A 23335-nucleotide genomic window follows, 5' to 3' on the forward strand; every position below is an offset into this window, starting at 1 on the left:
TGGAGACTGCCAGCCACACTGTAGATTTTAGACTTCCTTGCGCCCACAACGAGTCATTTCTTATAATAAATCTGTTCGCATATATATATATGTGAGATACACACACACACACACACACACACACACATTCTGTTCTGTTTCTCTGGATAACCCTAAGTAATACAGATTTTGGTACTGAGAGTAATGTCTCTATTCCCAGTAGTAAAGAGTGATAGGCAATAGAGATACACAAAATATTACCACTGAATATTTTTAATCAAACATTTATAAGAAGCAAGGATATGAGTGACCATGTATATGATACTTTCAATTAGCAATAATCGCTCCTCGGATAAACCTCATTGGCTACGATACTGCCACTGCGCAAAACTGTATATGATACTTTCAAACATTTTTGTCAAACTAGCCATTTTAATGGAATTGGGTGGATGCTACCAATATCACCACACAAAGTGGGAAAACAAAAGGATGAGCTCAGGTATTAAAATTCCCAGCTCAAGTGCTGCATAAATGACTGTAAAGTTCCTGTGTCTGCACTGAAAGATTCTCCTCTAGCCACAGGGCTAAGATTGCTGAAAACCGAGCCCAGAATCTTATCTTGTAAGTGGCTATCTACAATGCACATTGAATTCTCACCTCACAGGACGTCTACTGTTTAATTGAGAGCATTGATTGGGAAGGAATGGGATCCTGAGATGCAGAATCAGCATGTATAGAAAGACTTTGAATGAAGCTGAGGACATTGAGCCCCTAAATTCTGAGGAATCTCTGCCAGTAGAAGCAGCCTCTCCACCCCTTCATGAGGAGGTTAATTCTACATTCCCTGAGGAAACTATAATGGCCTCCCCTGAGGCACTTGCCATATAAGACGGTGCTAATTCTCCTCAGGAACCAACCCCACCACCTTCTTTGCTTTTAGATCTATAACTAAATTCAATAACCAGCAGGTCCCCAAAAGGAGAAGTACAAAGTATGACTGATTTATGAGAAGGGTGACCTACACTCCAAAATAACTACTTGAGTTTTCTAATTTATATGGACAGAATTCTGGGGGATATGTGCGGGAATGGATATTAAGTATGTGGCATAATAATGGAAGGAACATAAAGTTAGATCAGGTCAAATTTATTGATATGGGCCCGGTAAGCAGAGATTCTAATTCTAAATTTAATGGTGTAGATTAGAGAATTACAAAGGGCTGGAACAGTTTGCTTGGCTTAAACAAGGGCTGAAAGATAGCCCAGAATGAATGAGCTAGAAATGCCAGATCTGCTGTGGTTCATTGTAGAAGAAGTGATTCAAAGGCTTAGGGATATTAGAGTATTAGAGTGGATTTGTCATTTAAGACTACTGACCCAACTGACAGGGTCCAGAAGACATACCTTTCACCATGACTGTGAGAAAAATTTGTAAAGGAAGCCTCAGTATCCTTGAAGAGTTCTATGATTGCTCTTTTCTGGAGGATAGACCTTACAGTGGGAACTGTGCTCGCTGAACTGGGAAACCTAAATGCAATGGGAGTAGTTGGATCCTGGGGTGATAGGGGCCAAGTGGTGGTACTCAGTGCATTGTTACAGTAATGGACAGCAGAGTCAAAGCAGCAATCAGAATAGTCTGACTCATGTAGAACTACGGGATTGGTTAGTTGATCATGGTGTTGCTAGAAATGAAATAGATAGAAAGCCTACTAAACTCTCACCTGATTTATATAAGCCAACAGTTCTAGATTGAGTGAACAGAACTCTAATCTGAATCATAAAAACAGATAGTAATGACCCCATCAATCAATTCCTAGACATAAGTCAGTTTGTATACCCAGAACCCCTTGAGTGAAGGGATGCCGGGTGTCCTTGAGAAAGGACCTTGCGTACACTGCCAAAAGTTTACTTTTGGTCCTTCTCCCAGCCTCCCCCAAAGGAATTTAAGACCAGGTTAACTGTGTATTGGGAGAAAGGAAATAATCTATCAAACCTTTTGAGGGCTACTGGATACTGGCTCTGAACTGGCACTAATTCCAGGAGACATAAACATCACTGTTGTTCACACAGAAGAGGGGCTTATAGAGGTCAGGTGGTCAATGCAGTGTTAGTTTAGATCCATCTCTTAGTGGGCCCATGGGTCCTTGATATCCCCGGTTCTGAAATGCATAATTAGGGTAGAGATATTTGGCAGAATCTCCAGATTGGTTCACTGACCTATGCAATAAAGGTAATATGGCAGGGAAGGCCAAGTGGAATCCAATAGAACTGCCTCTGTCTAGAAAAGTAATAAACCAAAAGCAATGCCATATTCATGGAGGGATTACAGAGATTAGCACCACCATTTGAAGGATGTGGTGATTCCTACCACATCTCTGTTTTACTTGCCTGTTTGTCCTGTGCAGAAGACAGATGGGCTTGGAGAATAACAGATTATCGTGAGATTAATCATGTGGTGACTTAAGTTGCAGCTGCTGTACCAGATGTGGTTTCATTGCTTGAGCACATTAACACTTCCCCTGATACCTGATATGTAACTATTGATTTGGTAGGTGCTTTCCCCCCTCCCCCAATCCCTATTAATAAAGACCACCAGGAGCATTTAGCTCTCAGCTTGCAAGACCAGTAGTATCCTTTCACTGTCCTACTTCCAGAGTATATAAACTCTCCAGACTATGTTATAATTTAGTTTGCAGAGATTTTGACAGAGCTGTAACTCTGTAGCCCCATTCTGGAACATCCCTGAAGGACAGTGGTGAGGAGAAACCATTCCAGTGGGCAGAACTTTGAGTAGTGCACTTGGTTGTTTATTTTTCTCTGAAGATGAAATGTCCAGATGTGCAATTATATACTGATGCATGGGCTGTGGCCAGTGGTTTGGCTGGATGGTCAGGAACTTAGAAGAAATACAATGGAAACATTTGTGACAAGAAAGTCTGGGGAAGAGGAACATGGATAGACCACTCTGAATAGGCAAAATCATGAAGTTATTTATGTCCCATGTCAATGCCAAAGGGTGACCTCAGTAGAGGAATATTTTAATAATCAGGTGCATAGGCTGACTTCTGTGAAGACTAGTCAGCCTCTCTTTCTGCAGCCACCCCTGTCATTACTCAGTGGGCTTATGTACAAGGTGGCTACCATGGCAGGGATGTAAGTTACACATGGGTTTATATTCACCAAGGTTGACCTAGCTATAGCTACTGCTGAGTGCTCAACCTGCCAGAGGTAGAGACCAACACTGAGTCCCCCGTGTGGGACCATTTCCCAGGGTGATCAGCCAGCTATCTGGTGATTGCATTGAACCACTTTTATCACTGAAGTGGTGGTGTTTTATTCTTACTGGAATTAACACTCTAGGTACAGAATTGACTTCTCTACATGCAGTGTTTCTGCCCAGACTGCCATTCATAGACTTATAGAATGTCTTATCCACTGTCATGGTATTCTACATGCATTGCTTCTGATCAAACAACTACCTTCACAGAAAATGAAGTATAGAAATGGGCTCATGCTCTTGAATTCGCTGATCTTACCATGTTCCCCACCATCCTGAAGCAGCTGGCTTGTTAGAATTGTGGAACTGCCTTTTGAAGGCTCAGTTACATGGGGCTTGATCCCACAACACTGAGATCATGACTGGAGCGGAAACCAAGAGTCAGACACCCAACTGACTGTGCCACCCAGGCACCCTAGCTCTCCTGGTCTTGAGCCTGCTGGCCCACGCTGCAGATTTTAAACACATACGCCGGCCTTCTTACAGTCTGTTGTTGTTACTGTTTGTTTTCTAGTGACCTTCCTGATCGAATTTTTGCAAAGTGTGTGTTCTTTTTTGTGTGTAGTCATTGGAGTGTATGCTTGATTGACTTAGTGATTGGCTAAAAATGAGATTTAAAAAATGCCTTGAACGTGTATGTCTCCTAGTTTTTGTTGAGGGGCTCTGTGTGTTTGGGGACATACTTTCCACATCCCAATAGGCAGTTTACAGCTTTGCCTCAGTCTTCACTTGCTTTCTGCACAGAGAACCTCAGTGTCAGCCAGAAAGAAAGATTAGGGTTGTCTTGGGCCATTCCTGGGTATGCAAACAGTTCTGGACATGCTTTTGGAATTATAGATTCCCAGAAACTTGGGGAGCCTCATGGACGCTTATTCCCCAATTTTTCCTTTTCAGCTTTTGGTCATGTGGGCAACCAGTAATGGCAGTTGAGGTAGCTGCAGTATGAAACAATTTCTCCTGATTGTATTCATCAAGCACTCTGGTGATGTGCTCTTCAAATAGTGACAAGGTCTGAGTCAGATAAAAGAAGCCCTGACGGGGCGCCTGGGTGGCTCAGTTGGTTAAGAGACTGCCTTCAGCTCAGGTCATGATCCTGGAGTCCCGGGATCGAGTCCCACATCAGGCTCCCTGCTCAGCGGGGGGTCTGCTTCTCCTTCTGACCCTCTTCCCTCTCGTGCTCTCTGTCTCTCATTCTCTCTCAAATAAATAAATAAAATCTTTAAAAAAAAAAAAAAGAAGCCCTGAGAAAGAAGCTTTACAGCAGGCTACCAGGGAACTCATGTAGTGACAATTCTCTGGGAACCTAGCTTTTATGAGAACTGTGGATCCTTTTGCCTCTTCCGGTGGCTCCTTGGCTCCAGGTTTTCACAGCTACTCCAGTTGCTGGTTTCTAGGTATTTAAGTCTACAGTGGAGCTGAGAAGGGGGGTGGGGGTGGGGTAAGATGAAGTCAAATTAAAATGCTATGAAACTGTTGCCTAGACAGCTATTTTTCTTGAATTAATATTCTCTATATTGTTGGGCTCTTTTGATTTCAAGAATTCTGAAATTTTTGGTTTTGATAAATTTTGTCAGTGTTGTTGCTTTTATTGAAAGGTGGTTTTTCAGAGGTTTTTTCACCTATTCTGGAAGTCTTTCCCTTCCCCGATCAATCATTATTTCCTCTGAATATTTACTCCAGAAATGCCGTCATTCGTCCTGCCCTTCACTTCCTTCCATGATATCTAACCACTAACTTTCTTTCTATTCACATTATCACTGTTTGAAGCCAATTGTCATGCACACTATAAATTATATATTGTTAAAAACCTTGTTTCTTAAAATACTGATTGCATTTTGTATTTCCTCACTGTAAGTGTACAATTATTTCCCTTTCCTTTCTTTTGTTTTTGTTTTTGTTTTTGTTTTGTAGTATTTCCCTTTACTTAATGATAAAACATAAAAAAAAAAAAAATTAGCCTGGAATTGAAGACTAACATTTTCTGACCCTACTTATCTCTCAGATTTACTAATGATCATCTCAAGACTTTGGAAATACAGTATGAACTTGACTTCTGATTTTGAAATTAGTAAAATAACACAGTTAGTTTGGATTAATAATGTTGTATCAGTTGTGACATAATAAAGAATATATAGACTGAATTCACCGGGTGGGTGGGCATTTAAACATTAGGCAAACATTTTGGATTCTCTGGTTCTATTTTCTGAGCACCAGTGTGTGAGGACCAAGGATCAAATAAGATTGGATATGAAACACAATTCAAATGTCAATTGGTGCTATTTGCTACATGTTATATATTCTAAAAAAGATTTATAAGCAAATTTTTGATGGAAACTCATTATCTCCCAAATCAAATAAGACAGCCAAGGGCATTATTATAGTGTAATGGGAGAATCTCATACTGTGCGCTTAGGAAAGGGTAACTGGGATATAAGTGATGCAAAATGGTTTGCAACATATATGAATTTTTTTTCTGTGCTCTCATATAGCAAAGTGGTAAGCTGCATTCACCCCTGAAAATGGAGAGTGAATGGGCAAACATTTATCAGCGTGTATATAGCCATTTTCCAAGCAAGAATGATTATGTTTCTGTCTGCCAAATCTAAATATTTCAAGCCTAATTTTACTTTAAAACTTCTTTGGGTAATTGCATGTTCCTTAAGATCACCAGAGAACAAAAAATTAAAGGAACAACCTACTCAACAAATTTGAGTAGTTCAAAGATACCTTAGATGTAGTATGTCAAACAAATTAAAGACCCCTACAGCCCCTTCTCCCAAGTGGGCCACTTTTCCACATTCTTTCATTATCATGGTACAATACTACCATCTGTCAAATTGTAAATTATCCATCATGTCACACTCCCTTTCACCCCCTTAGCTAATCCATTGTGATTTCAATCTATGTTACCTCCTAAATAGCTATTATACCTGTTCACCTTGTTGTACCTTCACTGCCATCAGTTTAAGTCTAAATATTCTTAATTTCATGGGCTACTCTAGACCACTGAACTGATGTCTCTGCAGGTACTAGTTCCTCAATCCAGTTCGTTATTCCTACTGCAGGTAGTATGGTATCTTCAAATTACAAATTAATAATGTCATATGCCATGAATTCCAGGGCCTTTCCATTCTTCTTAAGGTAAGGTCTAAAACTCCTGAGATAAGGGCTAATTGTTCTGAGTTCTTGCTTGTCACTCAAACTTTGTTTCATACTGTGATCCTTTTTATTTCATGTGTCCCAAGTAGTGGCATGTTGGAGAATGGCTAATGCCAGCTTCTAGTGGAAATGATGGAATCATTTATAATATTTGATGATTTTTGTGGTGTAAATTCTCCCATCATGGCTGGTATTCAGCTAACATGACATCAACAGATACAGAGTTGCAACAGAGAGCTTCAGCAACAGACTCAATGAAGTAGGAGGAAGGATCAGTGAACTAGAAGAAAGGAAATTTGAAAATCTAGTCAGAGGGTAAAAGAAAAAGAATGAAAAAGAGTGAAGCAAGATTATAGGACTTATACTGCATAACTACATAATGCCACATAACTACATAATACATAGTACTAGAAGTCCTAGTCAGAGCCATCAGTAAAGAAAAAGAAAAAGCATGCATTTTTGAAGGGAAGAAGTAAAATTGTTTGTGTGTGCATAAGACATGATGTTATATATAGAGAAGTCCAATGACTCCACCAAAAACTATTAGAACAAAGAAATGAATTTATTAAAGTTGCAGGATACAAAATCAACATACAAAAGTCAGTTACAGTTTTATACACTAATAATGAATTGTTGAAAAAAGAAATTAAGAAAACAATCCTGTTTAGCATCAAAAACAATAAAGTACTTAGGAATAAGTTTAACCCAGGGGGTGAAAGATCTGTACATGAAAAAGTATAAGACATGGATGAGAGGAACTGAAGAAAATACAAATAAATGGAAAAATATTGTGTTCATGGAACAGAAGAATTAATATTGTTAAAATGTCCAAGCTATCCAAAGCCATCTATAGATTCAATGCAATCTTTACCAAGATCCCAATTATATTTTTTAATATAAATAGACAAAACAATCCTAAAATTTGTATAGAACCACAAAAGATCCCAAGTTGCTAAAGCAATTTTGAGAAAGAAGAACAAAGTTGAAGACATCACACATCCTGATTTCAAACTATACTACAAAGATATAGCAATCAAAGCAGTATAATACTGGTGTAAAATTGACACGTAGGCCAATGGAACAGAATCAAGAGCCTAGGAATAAATGCATGCATGTACAGTCAACTAGCATTGGACAAGGGAGCCAAGAGTACTCACAGGGGAAAAGATAGTTTCTTCAGTAATTAATGCTGTGAAACTAGGAATTCACATGCAAAAGATTGAAACTGTACCCCTAGCTTACACTATTCACAAGAATTTACTAAAATGAATTAGAGACTTAAATATAAGACCTGAAATCATAAAACTGCTAGAAGAAAACATAGGGGAAAAGGTCATTTACATTGGTATTGTCAATGATTTTATTCACATGACACCTAAAGTACAAGAAACAAAAGCGAATGTAAAGGAGTGGGACTACAGCAAACTGAAAAGCTTTTGCACAGCAAAGGAAACCATCAACAAAATGAAAAGGCAACCTATAGAAGGGAAAAATATTTGGAAACAACATACCTAATAAGGCAATAAAATCTACAAGGAACACATAGAAATCAACAGTCAAAAACAAACAAACAAATAATCCAATTAAAAATAGGCAAAGAACCTGAATAGAGATTTTTCAAGATAGATATTCAAATAACCAAGAGGTACAAGAAAGGTACTGAACATCACTAATCATTAGGGAAATGCAAATCAAATCCACAATGAGATATTACTTCAATTCTGTTAGAATGGCTGTTATCAAAAAAAAAAAAGAAGGTAAGAAGTGTTGATGAAGATGTGGAGAAAAGGCAGCCCTCATGCACTGTGTGAATGTAAATTGGTATAGCCACTGAGGAAAACAGAATGGAGCTTCCTCAAAAATTAAAAATAGAAGTACTATATTATCCAGCAATTCCAGTCCTGAGTATATATCCAAAGGAAATGAAATCACTATCTCAAAGAAATATTTGCACTTCCATGTTCACCGAAGAATTATTTGCAATAACCAAAACATGGGAACAGCTTATGTGTCTATCATGTAATAAATAAATAAGGAAAAATGTAGTGCTTGCCTATATATATGCACCTGCATATATATATTATTTATATATAATTGTATATAATATATATATTATATATAATTCAGCTATGAAAATATAAGGAAATAAGGAAATCCTTCCATTTGTAACAACATGGGTGGATCTTGTGGGCAAGATAACTGAAGAAAATACAAATAAATGGAAAAGTGTAAGTGTAAGTTTAAGAATTTAAGTGTAAGAATTTAAAGAGTTACAGTGTATGATCTCACTTACATTCAAAAATCTAAAAAAACAAAAACAAAACCTCATAGAAACAGAGAGCAGATTGGTAGTTGCCAGGGGTGGGGAGCTTATGGGGGAAATGGGTGGAGGTTGTCAAAGAATATAAACTTCCATTTATAAGATGAGTAATTTTTGGAATCTAATATAGGGCATTGTGACTATAGTTGGCAATACTGTACTATATATTTGAAAGTTACTGAGAGGGTGGATCTTAAAAGTTCTCACCACACACACACACACACACACACACACACGCAAATTTTAAGTGTGTGAGGTAATAGATGTGTTAATTAATTTTATTGTGATTATCATTTTGCAATATACACTTGGCCACCAAGTGTTGACTTTATGATGGTGTGAAAGTTTGATAGCTATGTGCATTCACTAGTAACCACACTTTGAATTTTGAATTTTGATCTTTTCCCAGGCTAGCGATAATGTGGTATGATTCTCTCTAATGATGATGAGCAGTGGCAGTGAGCGGCAGGCTCCAGTCAGCTATGTGATCATGAAGGTAAACAGCTAATACACTTAAAACCATTCTGTACCTGTACAACCATTCTGTTTCACTTTCAATATAGTATTCAATAAATTACATGAGATATTCTGTACCTTAGTATTAAATAGGCTTTGTATTAGATGATTTTGCCCAATTGTAGGCTAATGTAAGTGTTCTGAGTGTGTTTCAGGTAGGCTAGGCTAAGCTGTGGTGTTTGGTAGATTAGATGTATTAGATGCATTTTAGAGTTATGATATTTTCAATTTACAATGGGTTTATTGGGATGTAACCCCACTATAAGTCAAGGAAGGTCTGTATACATATTTCAGATCATTTTGTTGTACACTTTAAATTTACAACAACCACACCATATAAAATCCCTCTCTGGCATTTTCTTTCATTTTTAATCATATTTTCTGGAGCATTTGATTAAAATATAACCCTGTCTCACTAAACTATGCAAACTAATGCAGGATAGATCATATTTATTTTTTCATTTTGTTTTGTTTTTTACTGCTGAATGTCCAGCACTTGGGAAGCGTCTGGTACATTGTATGCTCTCATTAAATATTTGAGGAATATACAAACAGAATATTTACAAAGAGAAAAAAACATATAGTGCAAAATAATACATTTCTTTTTTTATTGTTCCTGAATTTTTTTAAATTTAAATTACTAATCTTCAACAAAGCAGGAAAGAATATCCAATGGAAAAAGCACAGTCTCTTCAACAAGTGGTGTTGGGAAAATTGGACAGCCACATGTAGAAGAATGAAACTGGATTACTTTCTTTTTTTTTTTTTTAAGATTTTATTTATTTATTTGAGAGACAGAGAATGAAAGACAGAGAGCATGAGAGGGAGGAGGGTCAGAGGCAGAAGCAGACTCCCCGCTGAGCAGGGAGCCCGATGCGGGACTTGATCCCGGGACTCCAGGATCATGACCTGAGCCGAAGGCAGTCGCTTAACCAACTGAGCCACCCAGGCGCCCCACTGGATTACTTTCTTACACCATACACAAAGTTAAACTAAAAATGGATGAAAGACCTAAATGTGAGACAGGAATCTATCAAAATCTTAGAAGAGAACACAGGCAGCAACCTCTTTGACCTCAGCCAGGCAACTTCTTGCTAGACATGTCTCCAAAGGCAAGGGAAACCAAAGCAAAAATGAACTATTGGGACTTCATCAAGATAAAAAGCTTCTGCACAGCAAAGGAAACAGTCAACAAAACTAAAAGGCAACCTAGGGAATGGGAGAAGATATTTGCAAATGGCATATCAGATAAAGGGCTAGTATCCAAGATCTATAAAGAACTTAAACTCAGCACCCCCAAAAACAAAAAAATCAGGTCAAGAAATGGGCAGAAGACATGAACAGACATTTCTCCAAAGAAGACATACAAATGGACAACAGACACATGAAAAAATGCTCAACATCACTCAGCATCAGGGAAATACAAATTAAAACCACAATGAAATACCACCTCGCACCAGTCACAATGGCTAAAAATTACATTTCTTTGATACTTTGCCTAGCATGGAAAAAAATTCAAGTTGCTATTATTATTAGTGACTGTCCAAATTCTCCTAAGCGAGACAGGAACTTTTAGAGTGATAAGACTCTTCTCGATCACATATGTGATAAACGCTGAGTTGGCTTTCTTACTATCCATTCTATCCTTATTAGTTACTGTGGTTGGACATCTAAAATTACATTTTTCAATCTCTACAATAGGGGTTCTGTATATAAATTACTTTCCTCTCATGAGATACATGCTATGAGTTTTGGAGTGCAAAGTTGAGGTTGAGGCCATCCTTGCTGATGTTATCGAGCAAGGATTTGAATATATGGGTGCTGAGAGACAGTTTCAGTGGCCAGACTCTACATTTTTAGATTTACTTATCAGTTCATGGTTATGTTATACAAACATAGCAGCACAAGTAGCTGGAGATTCCTGACCTTCAGATTACAGCTCTTGTGATGTTTCCCTGAACAGTATAGTCCTGCAATGACCACAGACTTCAGCCCATCCAACAAATCTGCAAGTATTTAAAATTTTCATTGTTAAATTACTGATTTACACATATGGAGGGATTTCTCTTCCCTTTGATGAATATTAAGTGACTCATACTCAGACTTTCCCATTTCTGCTCATGTATGTTTATTAATAATCTTTTTTTTGCAAATGACAGTAATCAGCTAAATTTTGTTTGAATTGACCAATGGTAATGGCTTCAGTATGAATAGTATCTTGCTACATCTCACATTGATGCATGTATTTCATTGTTGGATTTCTGTTTGGTTTGGTTTTTCTCCCTCATTGCAGAACTTCATTTTCTGCTCCTAGTCTGCATGTCTTAAAACAAAACAAAACAACAACAACAAAAAAGGTGATAGTCCCAATGTGGTATATCTTGTGTTTGAATATTAATCAGATGGAGCCTGGATTTTTTAGTTCCAATTCCAAGGTCATAGTTAACAAATTGCTTGATTCTGTATTAGAGTCCCATCAAAATTGGCCAGTGGGACAAAGTACATGGAAGAAAATAACTGTTCAGTGTCCAACATAACCGTTTGTATCTAGGTAAGGATCTGTTTCTAGAAAACCAAAAAGTATTCTAAGCTTGGTAGCTTCTACTAGTATGGCTTGTTCACCATAACTACAGCAGAATAACTATAATTTACTTTAACATATTTCCTCCATTCTAAATTGCATGTTTAACAATAGCAATACTTTTGAAATTGGAATGTCTTAAGATAATGCCAAAAACTTAGCTGAAACAGTTTTCCAATGTGGCAGTAACATTTTATGTTCCCACCTACAGTGTTTTGAGTTTCAGTTGATCCATATGCTCACCAGCATAATAGCCTTTTGTCTTTTTCTTTTTAGCTGTTTGGGTGTATAGTGGTGTTGCCTTGTGTTATTAACTTGTAGTGTTCTGATAATGGCTAATGTGGAGCATTTTTGCATATACTTTTTGATCATTTGACTAACTTGAATATAAATCTATGTCCAATTATTGCTTAAAATGTCTTCATAACATTAAACTGAGGCAGGATTTGAAAGTAAAGTTATTGTTCATCCATTAACTTGTTTACAAATATCTGATGAAGTCATTAAAGGTTGTAGATATTGCCAATTTTCTCATAATTATAGAATGTAGCATTTTGAAAGCTAAGAGTGGTAAATCTTACTGATCGTGTGTTGTGGAGAACGATCACACTTCTGAAATCCATCTCTCAGAAAATATCCCCTATGAGTTTGGTGGATTAAATTTATGATCACGAGACTTAAATTGTCAAATTATACTACTATCAGTCACAAATGTTTTCCAATAAAATTTCCCTACTCTCTGAGAAAACTATTTTATGCCTTTTTTAAAAACCCAGTTTCTCTTGCGCCCTTCCCCACTATTTACACTTAGCTGATGAACACTCCTCATAGTCTATGAAAAAAATCAGAAACAATAATTTCATCACTGTCAACGGCAGAGTGTATGAGTGACCTAAATTCTATCAAACATTTATAGACTTATGTTCTACATTGCTACATTTTTCTCCTGACAGAAGAGGTAAAGGACCTTGAAAACCAAATATTTATCCTTCAGCTTGTGATTAGGAGTAAATCCCTATGTTCATATTAAAGACTCTCTTCAGTTGTCTTCCTCTTTCCTGCACGGTTAATTATTCTCTATTAGGTTATTACAAAAAGTTCACAGGATTGTCTTATTATCATCCATCATTAGAAATCTTCTTAATTTTACCATACTTTCCATTTATTTCTTTTCTCACTCTCTCAACTTCCATTTACTAAAATCACTTCTGTCAGGATTATACCCCCTAAAGCACTTCACCAAGTGAATTCGCTCTTGTGAAGGTCAACAGTGATCTCCATTTGCCATTTATACAGATACCACCGTCTCCTCATCTTACTCAACCATTCACAATATTCCGCATAGTGGACTTCCTTCTTGATACTTTTCTTTTTTGACTTCTATGATACCTGACGCTTTTTGATTGCCTGTTTTGTGTTAAAATGTCCCTTATATGAACACTAAATGTTTGTACCTCATGGCTTACTCCTGGGGTTTTTTTTCTCCTATTTATAATATCTCCATAAACTTTCTCATTCAACTCAGTGAGCTTAATAGTTCCTACACAATGCTGACTATGTAATTTGTCTCCTTAGACCTGTCCTTCCATTTGAGCTCTGGACTTCTAGATTCAATTACCTAAATTTTAGCTCTAATTGAGTACTTAATTATTCTTGTCTAAAACAGAATTAGTGGATTCATGTGCTTTCTCTGCTAAATGTTTCTCCCCAGGTCTTCCTCATTTAGTAAGTAAGGCCCTATAATCCACCTTGTTGTTGAAATAAACAAACAAAAAATCCCTAGGAATCATTCCTCATTCCTCTCTTTCCCTTAAACCTTATAACTAATTCATCACCATATGTTTTCAGTCTTACTTCCAAATATCTCTTGAATTTTCTTTTACTTCTTAGTTTCTTGTGATAAACTTTTTCCATATTATCATTTTTCCTGCCTTTGGACAATTAGAATTTTTTCTTAATTGATTTCCCTCTCTATTTTCTCCATCTATTATCAATTCTCTAACATGGAAGTAGAGAGATTCTAAATCCTGTTTTATCACTTAGCAGCTTAGAATCCTCCAGTTGTTTCACATTGCCATTAGAATAAAATGAGAAATCCATACTTTTGCTAAAAATGTCTTCTGCCTACCCCACAAACTTCTCTTATTAACCTTTATTCGCTTTGATTCAGCTGTACAAGTATTCTGATAGGTCCAGTAATTCATCAAACCATTCTCCCCTTAAGCTTATGCTATTTCTGTTTCTTCTGCCTGCAGTAATTTCCTACGCTCTCATAGTTACCCACTTCTCCTTCAAGTCTCCATCAAGCTTAAGTGTCTTTCTTAGAAAGACCTTCTCTGCCTTGTTATAGAAAGTTGTATTCTCCAGGATACTTTTCACAATATATAACTATTTATTTAATTGTTTATTTTTCATATTCTCTAGAAAACTATCAGTAAGCTAAAGGCAGGGACCTGCTCTGTCTTGTTTCTGTTGTTTTCCCTGGGCTGAGCATTATATTAGGGCAAGCATATATTTTTGAGTGGTGCATGGTTTTCTGTTTTATATGTGTTCAAAATACATTTAAAGAAAAACTTAGTAAAACAGCAGACTAATATTAAATTTCCTAAAATGTATAATACTTTGCTTATGAAAATAATAATTTTATATTATTTGTTAAAATGTATGAGATAATGAATATGCATAGGGTTTTTTTGATGTATTATTTTAGCATGTAGAACAGACTTTTAATTTAATTGACCTTCAAAGAACTGCAGACTGAGAGTAACTGCAACTGCAGAGAGCCTCATCTACACACAATATAAATGATGAGACTTAGAGCTTTGAGACACTATCAAAATAAAATGAGACTTGGTGGACCTTGTGAGTGGGTGACTGTATTTTGTACAAGAGAAGAATGTAAATAACGTATTGCTAGATGGTGGTTTCTGCTAGATTAAAGATATCTGCAGATTTATTTTCTATAAAGAGATTTAGGTCTCCTCCATTGAGTATGGAAAGGCATAGTGATTGCTTTGACCAGTAAAACCAATAAAAGGTGTAAGTGATTGTGTGCCAAATCCTTGATATCTAGATATTAAGAAGCTGGAAGCTTCCACTTACTTTCTCTTGGAATACTCGCTCTTAGAGCTCAGCCACCAGTTTCTAAAGAAGTCCAGTCATCCATGTGGAGAGACCAACATGGAAGAAACATGGCCACTCTAAACAGCCCTGAATGAGCTCCCAGTCACATCTCACTCAACACCACCTTGCTAACTATGTGGATGTGTCATCTTGGGAGTAGGTTATTCAGGTCCATTTGAACCTCCCCCTGTGATATCTTCAGAGATGGGATGCCCTAAGGAGAGTCCTGCCCTATTTCAGTTTTTTGAGCTGGATGAAACGTTTGTTGTTTTTAAGTCAATATATTTAGAGGTGGTTTGCATTGTAGTAAAAAATAACCAGAATGATAGAAAACTGGATGGTTATACCATCATAAAGATTTTTAGCAGATATCTATTAGTAATGTTTTTTTTAAGAATCCAGTTGTAGGGTATATATATATATACCCAGATAGTTTAGATCTCAAAATATATGCTTTGGTGAGAAAATACTAATTTATTCAATAAATAAGAATATGTTCCTACTTTGTAATGGCAGAAGATGAATATTATATTATCCAAAGCAATAATATTTCATTATTGCTCTTATAAATATAGAAGCAGTTCTTTAGAAAGAAAGGTACATCTATAAATGATGAATGACAAACGATGCTAATTTGTTCATCTCCTGATGTATCAGGATCAACTGTTGTTAAAATTGTGCAAAATATGATTCTGCTGATACCCCAACAACCACAAAAAAGGTGATGATTGACATCAAAACCTGTATATATCCTAAGTGACTTATGCATAGAGTTCTTGCACTATTTCATGAAGTCTCATTTTTTAGCAGTAATGTTATTAGTGCAACTGGTAAAGACACAAAGGAATTAAAATTTACCTACAAAATATCTCCTTTAAAAATATTTAGTGTGTTTTCAGCTCTTAAAAGCAAAATATTACTGGTTCTACAGTTTTCATCAAATATATCCCCGAAATTTTCATTTTACTGCTGGAAATATAAACTTCTCAGTATAGTAAAACATGGATTTCATTCATTTTCTTAATCCCTTTGATGGCATATAATAATACTTTATTGATATCTTTAAAAATAAGTATAAGAAAAATGTAGCCAAATATTATGCAATGCAATAATCTTGGTTCCTCTGAACTAGAATTCTGGTTTAAAGGTTTGAAATAAACATTCTATATGAGTACCAATAAAATTCATGGAAATATTACTTAAAGGTTAATGATGACCCCAAGGAAACCATTACATATTATTTGTGAAAGTTAGTTTACAAATATCAATCCTGCAACTAATAACTAGATGTTGAGATTTGTGACAGTATATGACCTTTAACAAGTAAAAGGAAAAAAAAACCTCAAACCCCCCCCCTTTCTCCATGTGTGTGTGAGTGTGTGTTTGTGACATAGAAACATCCAATATGACTATGAAATAGTTATTTTCCAAAGGCTTATAGTCACATTCTTATTTGGGTGAATGGATACTTTAAAAAATCATCTTATATTGCAAAATCTGAGTATTTTTTCAGAAGCAATTTTCACGTAGTCATTCAGGCATCCAGACTGGGAGAATGTTCTTCCATCTTCCATCTTCTTTATGGCTTCTATGTCTGAGCCTAAGGTAGCTGCTCTAGTTATTACCACTTCCTGTAATAGGAAAGAAAAAAAGTGAGAAGATAATCACTTTCCGCATACAAATATGAAGCTAAATCTGTACATGTTATTTCTGCTCACATTCTGTTGTTCAAAACTTAGTCATAGGGCTACAGCTAGTGGAAGGAAAGCTAGAAAAATGTCGATTATAGCTGGACTGTCAAGTGTCCCACTAAAACTCAACGGCAGGAGATTTTTATTTCCAAATGGAACAAGGGAGAAATGATTTCTAGTGGATGGTTTTCTGTCTCTTCCACATAAAATGCCCTGTAGATCCCAGTATTTGGTTTGAATCAATAAAGTTGCCACATTAATCAGCATGTAAATCCTACAGTGTAGACTGACTGCTTAACTGTAGGACACCACAAATACTTTAATGATCTACTTAGGTTTCTGGATGAAAATCTTTCTAGGGCTCTTACCAGTAGCTTTTAAGAGATATTTGGCATTGAACACTCTTGCCCAGCTTTCAGATGAAGGAATTTCACTTTGTCAGAAGTTATAGGTATCCATATAATGTATGATAATCAGAGAACAAACAAGTTTCTTTCCGACTTAAAAATCAACTTTTCATTTATCAGGATTTATGCCATCATAGCTTTCAAAAAGAGCAAGAATTCATTATATAATCACAGTGCTTCTATTACATTTATCAGAGCAAACATGTAACGTGGAGTGAATATTAATGTTAATGACAAAACTTTTCTGAGAAACACTTAAAATGAAGGAGTAGAATCATGAGAAGTTTTCAGCAGATTTTCCTGAGGGCATTCAGGAAAACCAGTAAATTATAGAGATATCTGTTTAAAGAAGAGTCTAATGTTTAGGCTGAAGCAAAGGAAAAAGCTTATCTAAGAGATTCCTAAGGACCACTATGTAATATTTCAAATATTTCTCAACTACTATGTCTGTAAATAGATCACTCAGTTAAAGGACTCAAGCCCTTTATGTTTGGTGTTCAGATAGAAAGGACATGGCTCTTTATATCTGGCTCCCACTTAACCTAAGGAACAGGGAGGGCCCCCGTTCCCTCTCCTGATGCTGAAATTCTCTCCATTGCAGACGGGGAGCTTGTAGTCATGCTGTGTTCTTCTCATTGTCCTTCCTGTTCCTGCCTAGATAGCACCTGGTGTGAGGCTTGTAATTGATCCCTGATTCCATAAATTGTTTGATAGGCTATCAAATTTTGGATTAAAAAGCTTTACTGCAAGAGTATTTGAGAAAATAGGTAGTGATTTTTTAAGCCTGAAAGACTTTTTCATTTTTATCTATTCTCTACAAGCGTGTGTGTGTGTGTGTGTGTGTGTGTGTAGGAGAAGGAGAAATTGTGACTGGGGTATAAAGATTGAGCAGTTTAGTCCATAGAGTTCAGTTTCTGTAATCAAAATTCACATACATGATTTTGTCACATGGCTATTCTGAAGATGAAATGATATAATTCATGTATACAAAGGTCCTTGTAAATTGTTAAGTGTCATTTGGATTTAGGATTTATTATGTTTATTATTTTATTTTATTTTATTTTTTTAAAGATTGTATTTATTTGACAGAGAGAGACACAGCGAGAGAGGGAACACAAGCAGGGGGAGTGGGAGAGGGAGAAGCAGGCTCCCTGCCGAGCAGAGAGCCCAACCCGGGGCTCGATCCCAGGACCCCAGGACCAAGACCCGAGCCGAAGGCAGACGCGCAATGACTGAGCCACCCAGACACCCCTTTATTATGTTAATTTATAATGAATTATGAAATCAGTGAGGCATAAATCAAACAGATCATTAGAAGGTGGTATATGATGTATGTTAATTAAACGATACTGAGAAATATTAGCAAACTTAAAACTTTGAGCCAGTGTCTGAATTTATGGCTTTAAAAAAAATTTAGCCACAGTCTTTAATTGCATTTTTTGCATATGCTGATGGGACATATGTGCTATTTTTAATTTGTGTCCCAAGCAATTTTGTGTTGTTATCTTACAGATGAGATTTGGAAACTTTTTTTAAAAAAACAGAATTGTTTATGTTTATTTATGGTTGCTGAGTTAGAAGTGACAAACATTCATAATGAGTTTTATTTTATTTAAAGTAAGTCTGTAATGTAGTCAGCTGCATGGCAGCAGAAGATACTTACTCATATCTGTATTATGTTTATGTGAAATATTTCTTTCAGAGTCTGAGTATGCTACTTCTACTTTTGCAGAATCTAGAAGCTAAAGGAACATGGAATATGGTTGTAGGTTAGTCATCTGCATGACTTTAATTCCCTCATGGATTTATGTTTCATTATAGCATTCTTTAAATGCTGCACTGATAAGAGAAATAATTCCTTTATTCATATCAGTGCCTATAAACTCCTGTTGCTGTGTTTGAATGAAAGAATACACATCAAACCATCAATTCATATGGATTTAAGTGGAAGCAGACCTGCATGAATTGCATGGCTTTTTTCATTCCCTATAGTAATTTATTTATGATGATAACTATAACTAGTCTCAGGCAAGACACTGCCACTCTTTAATGAGTCATGTGTAGTCTTGGAGAACTGTGTAAAGCAACAAGACATTGCCTAAGACAGTTTGGAATGATAATCATTTGTAGATTCCAAATAAAAAAGGCCTCTTATGTGGCAATTAGATAAGAGTGAGCATTAGCTTTCTCCCACTTAAGTTTTTTCTCAGGAGAGATGTGCATTGCCCTGAACTCATTCTCTCTTGTAAGGTTTCTCTCCTACCGCAAATGGCCCATCAGGCCTATTGCCTGTACATGTCACATTAATATGCTTCTCTCTGATAGCAAGTGCTTATTTCAAGATTAAGTTATCTTGCATCCCATTAATATGAATGTGTTGTGTCACAAACAGCATCTTGGCATTAATTAGAGGTTGAAGCTCAAAAATTTAGGGGTGCCTGGGTGGCTCAGTTCATCTGCCTTTGGCTCAGGTCATGATCTCAGGGTCCTGGGATGAGCCCTACTTGGGGCTCCCTACTTAGCAGGGAGCCTGCTTCTCCCTCTCCCTCTCCTTTTCCCTCTGACCCTCTGCTCCTGCTAGCTCATCCCCCATCTCAAATGAATAAATAAAATCTTAAAAAAAATTAAATTCTCTACATCTGTGGCCATGCTACATTATTATTATTTTTTTAATGAGAGAATTTTTACCAAAGTCAACAACTAGAACATAGGTACTTCAAGCCTACACAGTATTTAGATAACAAACCTAACAGCACATATTCTTGAACAAACTCTTGTTTTTTTCTTGGATAGAATTTGCACATGAGAAGCCTGGTCAGTTTGCATCTTCTTTACTTTGTCTCAGAAGAAAAACTCACTAACATGTAATTAACAGTACTATTTAGTGCACAAATACGCACTTAATGTAGAAAGTTACATTTATAGGGAAATGGCAAGAGACCGGCTCTAAGAAAAGTTGTAGCTAGGCAATTCTTTATACATCTGAGACTGTACTAACAACTGTTCCCATGAGGGAAATTTTATTTCCCTCTGGCCACTCTCCCAGAATCAGCTGCTTCATCCTGCAGCCATATTCTACGTACAGCCACATCTTTCACTCAGAAGTATGAGGCACTTACCAGCACAATAGGCCCATATGTGCAGCGACTTGGTGCATAGGAAAGCTCTCTACCCACCATTGTCAGGGGTGTTTGACTATTTCCTTGCAAGGATGTCAAGTTTGAGATCTTGGTTTGCTGTTAATTTTCCCCTTTTTGGCCTTCTCTGGTCAGTGTTACATCCCCCCGGCATATACATGCCCGATGCTAGTGCATTATCAAAATGGTTGGACTTTGTGGATGACTCCGCATTTATCTATCAGAATTCTAAGCTTCCCATTTTGTAGCAAAGTTCACCCTCCATTTTCAGACAGAGGTAGTAGGAAAGTGATTGCTCCTTATCATTCACTCCCTAAGTGTTCTGCTACCCCCAAAATATTGTGGCAATAATGTGAGCATTCCTTCATTAGTTCTTTTATTCAGTAGTGTTTAAGAACCTACAATAGTCTGTAAACTGTGGAAGATGCTTTTTATGAATGCAGTGAATCAGAGTCACTGTCTTTTGAAAACTTAAATTTGAATAATTCGAATAAAAAGAAAATACAAAAGAATAAATAAATGCCAATATGGCTGAAAGAGATTATGCATTTTACTAATTCAAATTGAACATTTTATGGCATTTTTAATGCATCAAAAATGACAGACTCTTTAGAATAGTAAATAATTGGCATGAATAGTCTTGGTTAATGCAAAGACCATATACTAACTTTGTGTTTGAAGTTTTGTGGTGGTGGTTGTCCTTGGAGTTTTTGTGTTATTCTGTTCATTATTCTGCACAATTTAAAACTTTATGTGAAATATTCTTCCCTTAAATGTTGAGTGCTTCAATAACTAGACACTGGAAAATGTAACATAGTAATGTGGCTTTCATTCTTGGCTAGTATGATGCTATTGCCAGATATCAGCTCATTCCTCCAGATACCAGCTAAGTTGTTTGATGTTGCCTCTCCTTTTCTTTTTCACCCATGAACCACACTGGAATGTCCTTTCGCTTTTGTTTTGAAAATTATGAACCAAAAAATAGAGCTTGATTTCATTCCTAAATGTGTTTCCCATTTTCCCCTGACTATGAATTCTCAGTTTTACAAGGCTAGGATTCTAGAGGATTTGCTTTCTGATGGTCCTGCGTTCTTTGAGGCTGACATCTAAATATTTGCTCTGAGTTTTATAAAAAAATTGATAAAGGATTAGTGTGTGCTTACTCATGATCCTGCATTCTTTAGTCAGCATTACCTAAATGCAAATGCTGCCCATGTGATATATGCAACTGCTATTTCTAAACATACACACACACAAACTCACACTCTGCTAGCTTTGGAATTAAAAAGCTAATAAAATATTTATTAAAAGATTAATAAATTGCAATAAAATAGAATGACATCAGATTCTCCAGAGTTGTCTATTATAAATAAATAATATTCATGTTTCAGTAAGCTATGAAGTCAGTTTAAAATAGTAAGTGAGTGCTTATTACTACCCTTTGTTTAAAAGATAGATCAAATTGTGTAGAAAGTTTCATAATCTGATGGTAATGTCCCATTAAAAAACAATGCAACGCATGATATATAATTATAATTATATATGATAATTAATTTATATCAATTTCTTTTGTCCTGATATGTATCTAGCATACCTGAATTATAAAATTTGCATGATGTTTAATTTGAGAAACAAAAGATATCTTAGTCTATGAACCAAAGACAATAAAAAGAAAAATCTAACTGATAAAGGATCTATTACATTCAGGTAAGATGGTGTCACCAAATTGGATAGAAGCAAGAAGATAAATGCCAAGTTTATTAAATGTAAACAGCAAAATACATTAAAGGTTTCCTGGGCATGGAATATTATATATATACTGTGTGTATTCATCTACTTATTTAAAATTTTACTCAGGAGAAATGGATACGTTTTATCATGGGAGGAATAGCTATCAAGTTCCACAACAGCTAAATTTACTGAATGAGCCATTTTATGGTAGGCAAGGCAAGAATGCAAAAACAAAAAAACATGAAATCATGTAAAAATAGGAAAAATAGCATATGTTAATCATTTTTAAAATGTCATGATGGAAGGAGAAATCGTGAATTGGGAAACTTTTAATCAGTTCATCTTGGGGTGGGGAAAAAACCCTACAAAAGAATGATTAGCATTACTCTTTGTGTACAAGTAAAAAAATTTTTGAGGGAGAGCAGAATATAGTGCTTTAACTTTAATTGTTAGAAAACAATAATCTGTTTATTGGTATAAATATACAGGAAAGGCATAAGTGGTATTATGTAAATCTCAAAATGGTTGGGTGAAATAAAAATAAACTTTCAGTTTACTGGAGACTGAAAAAAAATTCCACAATAGTGAAGAATTCTTGGTATTTCTCTTAATTTCCTAACAGATGAAATCCAGAAATGTAAAAAAAAAAGTACTTTTCATTTTTAATTTCATGTTGTATATCACACTTAAAATTTTTAGTTGTGCAAAGTAGATGTATTTCACATTTTATTTTTAGGAATGCATGATAAATACTCAAAAGACAATCATTTGTAAGTATTGATCATTGTTAAGAACAGACCCATTCTAAAATTGTATAATAGTACATGTATTATGGTAATTGAGGTATTTTCACATTTTAAAGTAAATAAATTTGAGTTTTAAGTTTCTTAATATTCATATCATGTCAAAACTTACAAACAACTATGTTTTTTAAAATTTTATTAAAAATATGTTAGTAATATTCTCAAGTACCTTTCAAGGATAGTGATTTTTTTCTTTACAGAAAGCAGTGAATTCTCATATGCCTAATGTAAGTCAGTCAACAGTTGTCTGAGAATGCTGACTCAGAAGTGGGAGTTCTCATTCCAATCAGACTCCATCATTTTCAGATCTGCTGGAACATTTTTTATCACATCAGTGAAGGGCATATGGCCTTCTAGGTCTTTCAACACAATTCTTCAGGGAAATATTTCAGCCAGGAATCTTGAAAGTTTGTTGGAGGCAAAGTCTAAATAAGTAGTCAAAAAATTAAAAATACTGGGGCACCTGGGTGGCTCAGTTGGTTAAGCGGCTGCCTTCAGCTCAGGTCAGGATCCCAGGGTCCTGGGATCGAGCCCCGCATCGGTCTCCCTGCTTGGCGGGAAGCCTGCTTCTCCCTCTCCCACTCCCCCTGCTTTTGTTCTTTCTCTAGCTGT

At 36.0% G+C, this 23335-nt stretch overlaps 1 non-coding gene across 1 annotated transcript; it reads right to left on the minus strand.

Moving 5' to 3' along the window:
* Positions 1-230: 230 nt before the first annotated feature.
* Positions 231-371, minus strand: LOC115939595 (U4 spliceosomal RNA). The gene has a single exon (XR_014144046.1). It is a non-coding gene; the product is annotated as a U4 spliceosomal RNA (small nuclear RNA).
* Positions 372-23335: the final 22964 nt, after the last annotated feature.

Source organism: Leptonychotes weddellii, chromosome 3 (assembly GCF_054177405.1).
Source record: "Leptonychotes weddellii isolate Sample4059 chromosome 3, ASM5417740v2, whole genome shotgun sequence".
Classification (NCBI taxonomy): Eukaryota; Metazoa; Chordata; class Mammalia; order Carnivora; family Phocidae; genus Leptonychotes; species Leptonychotes weddellii.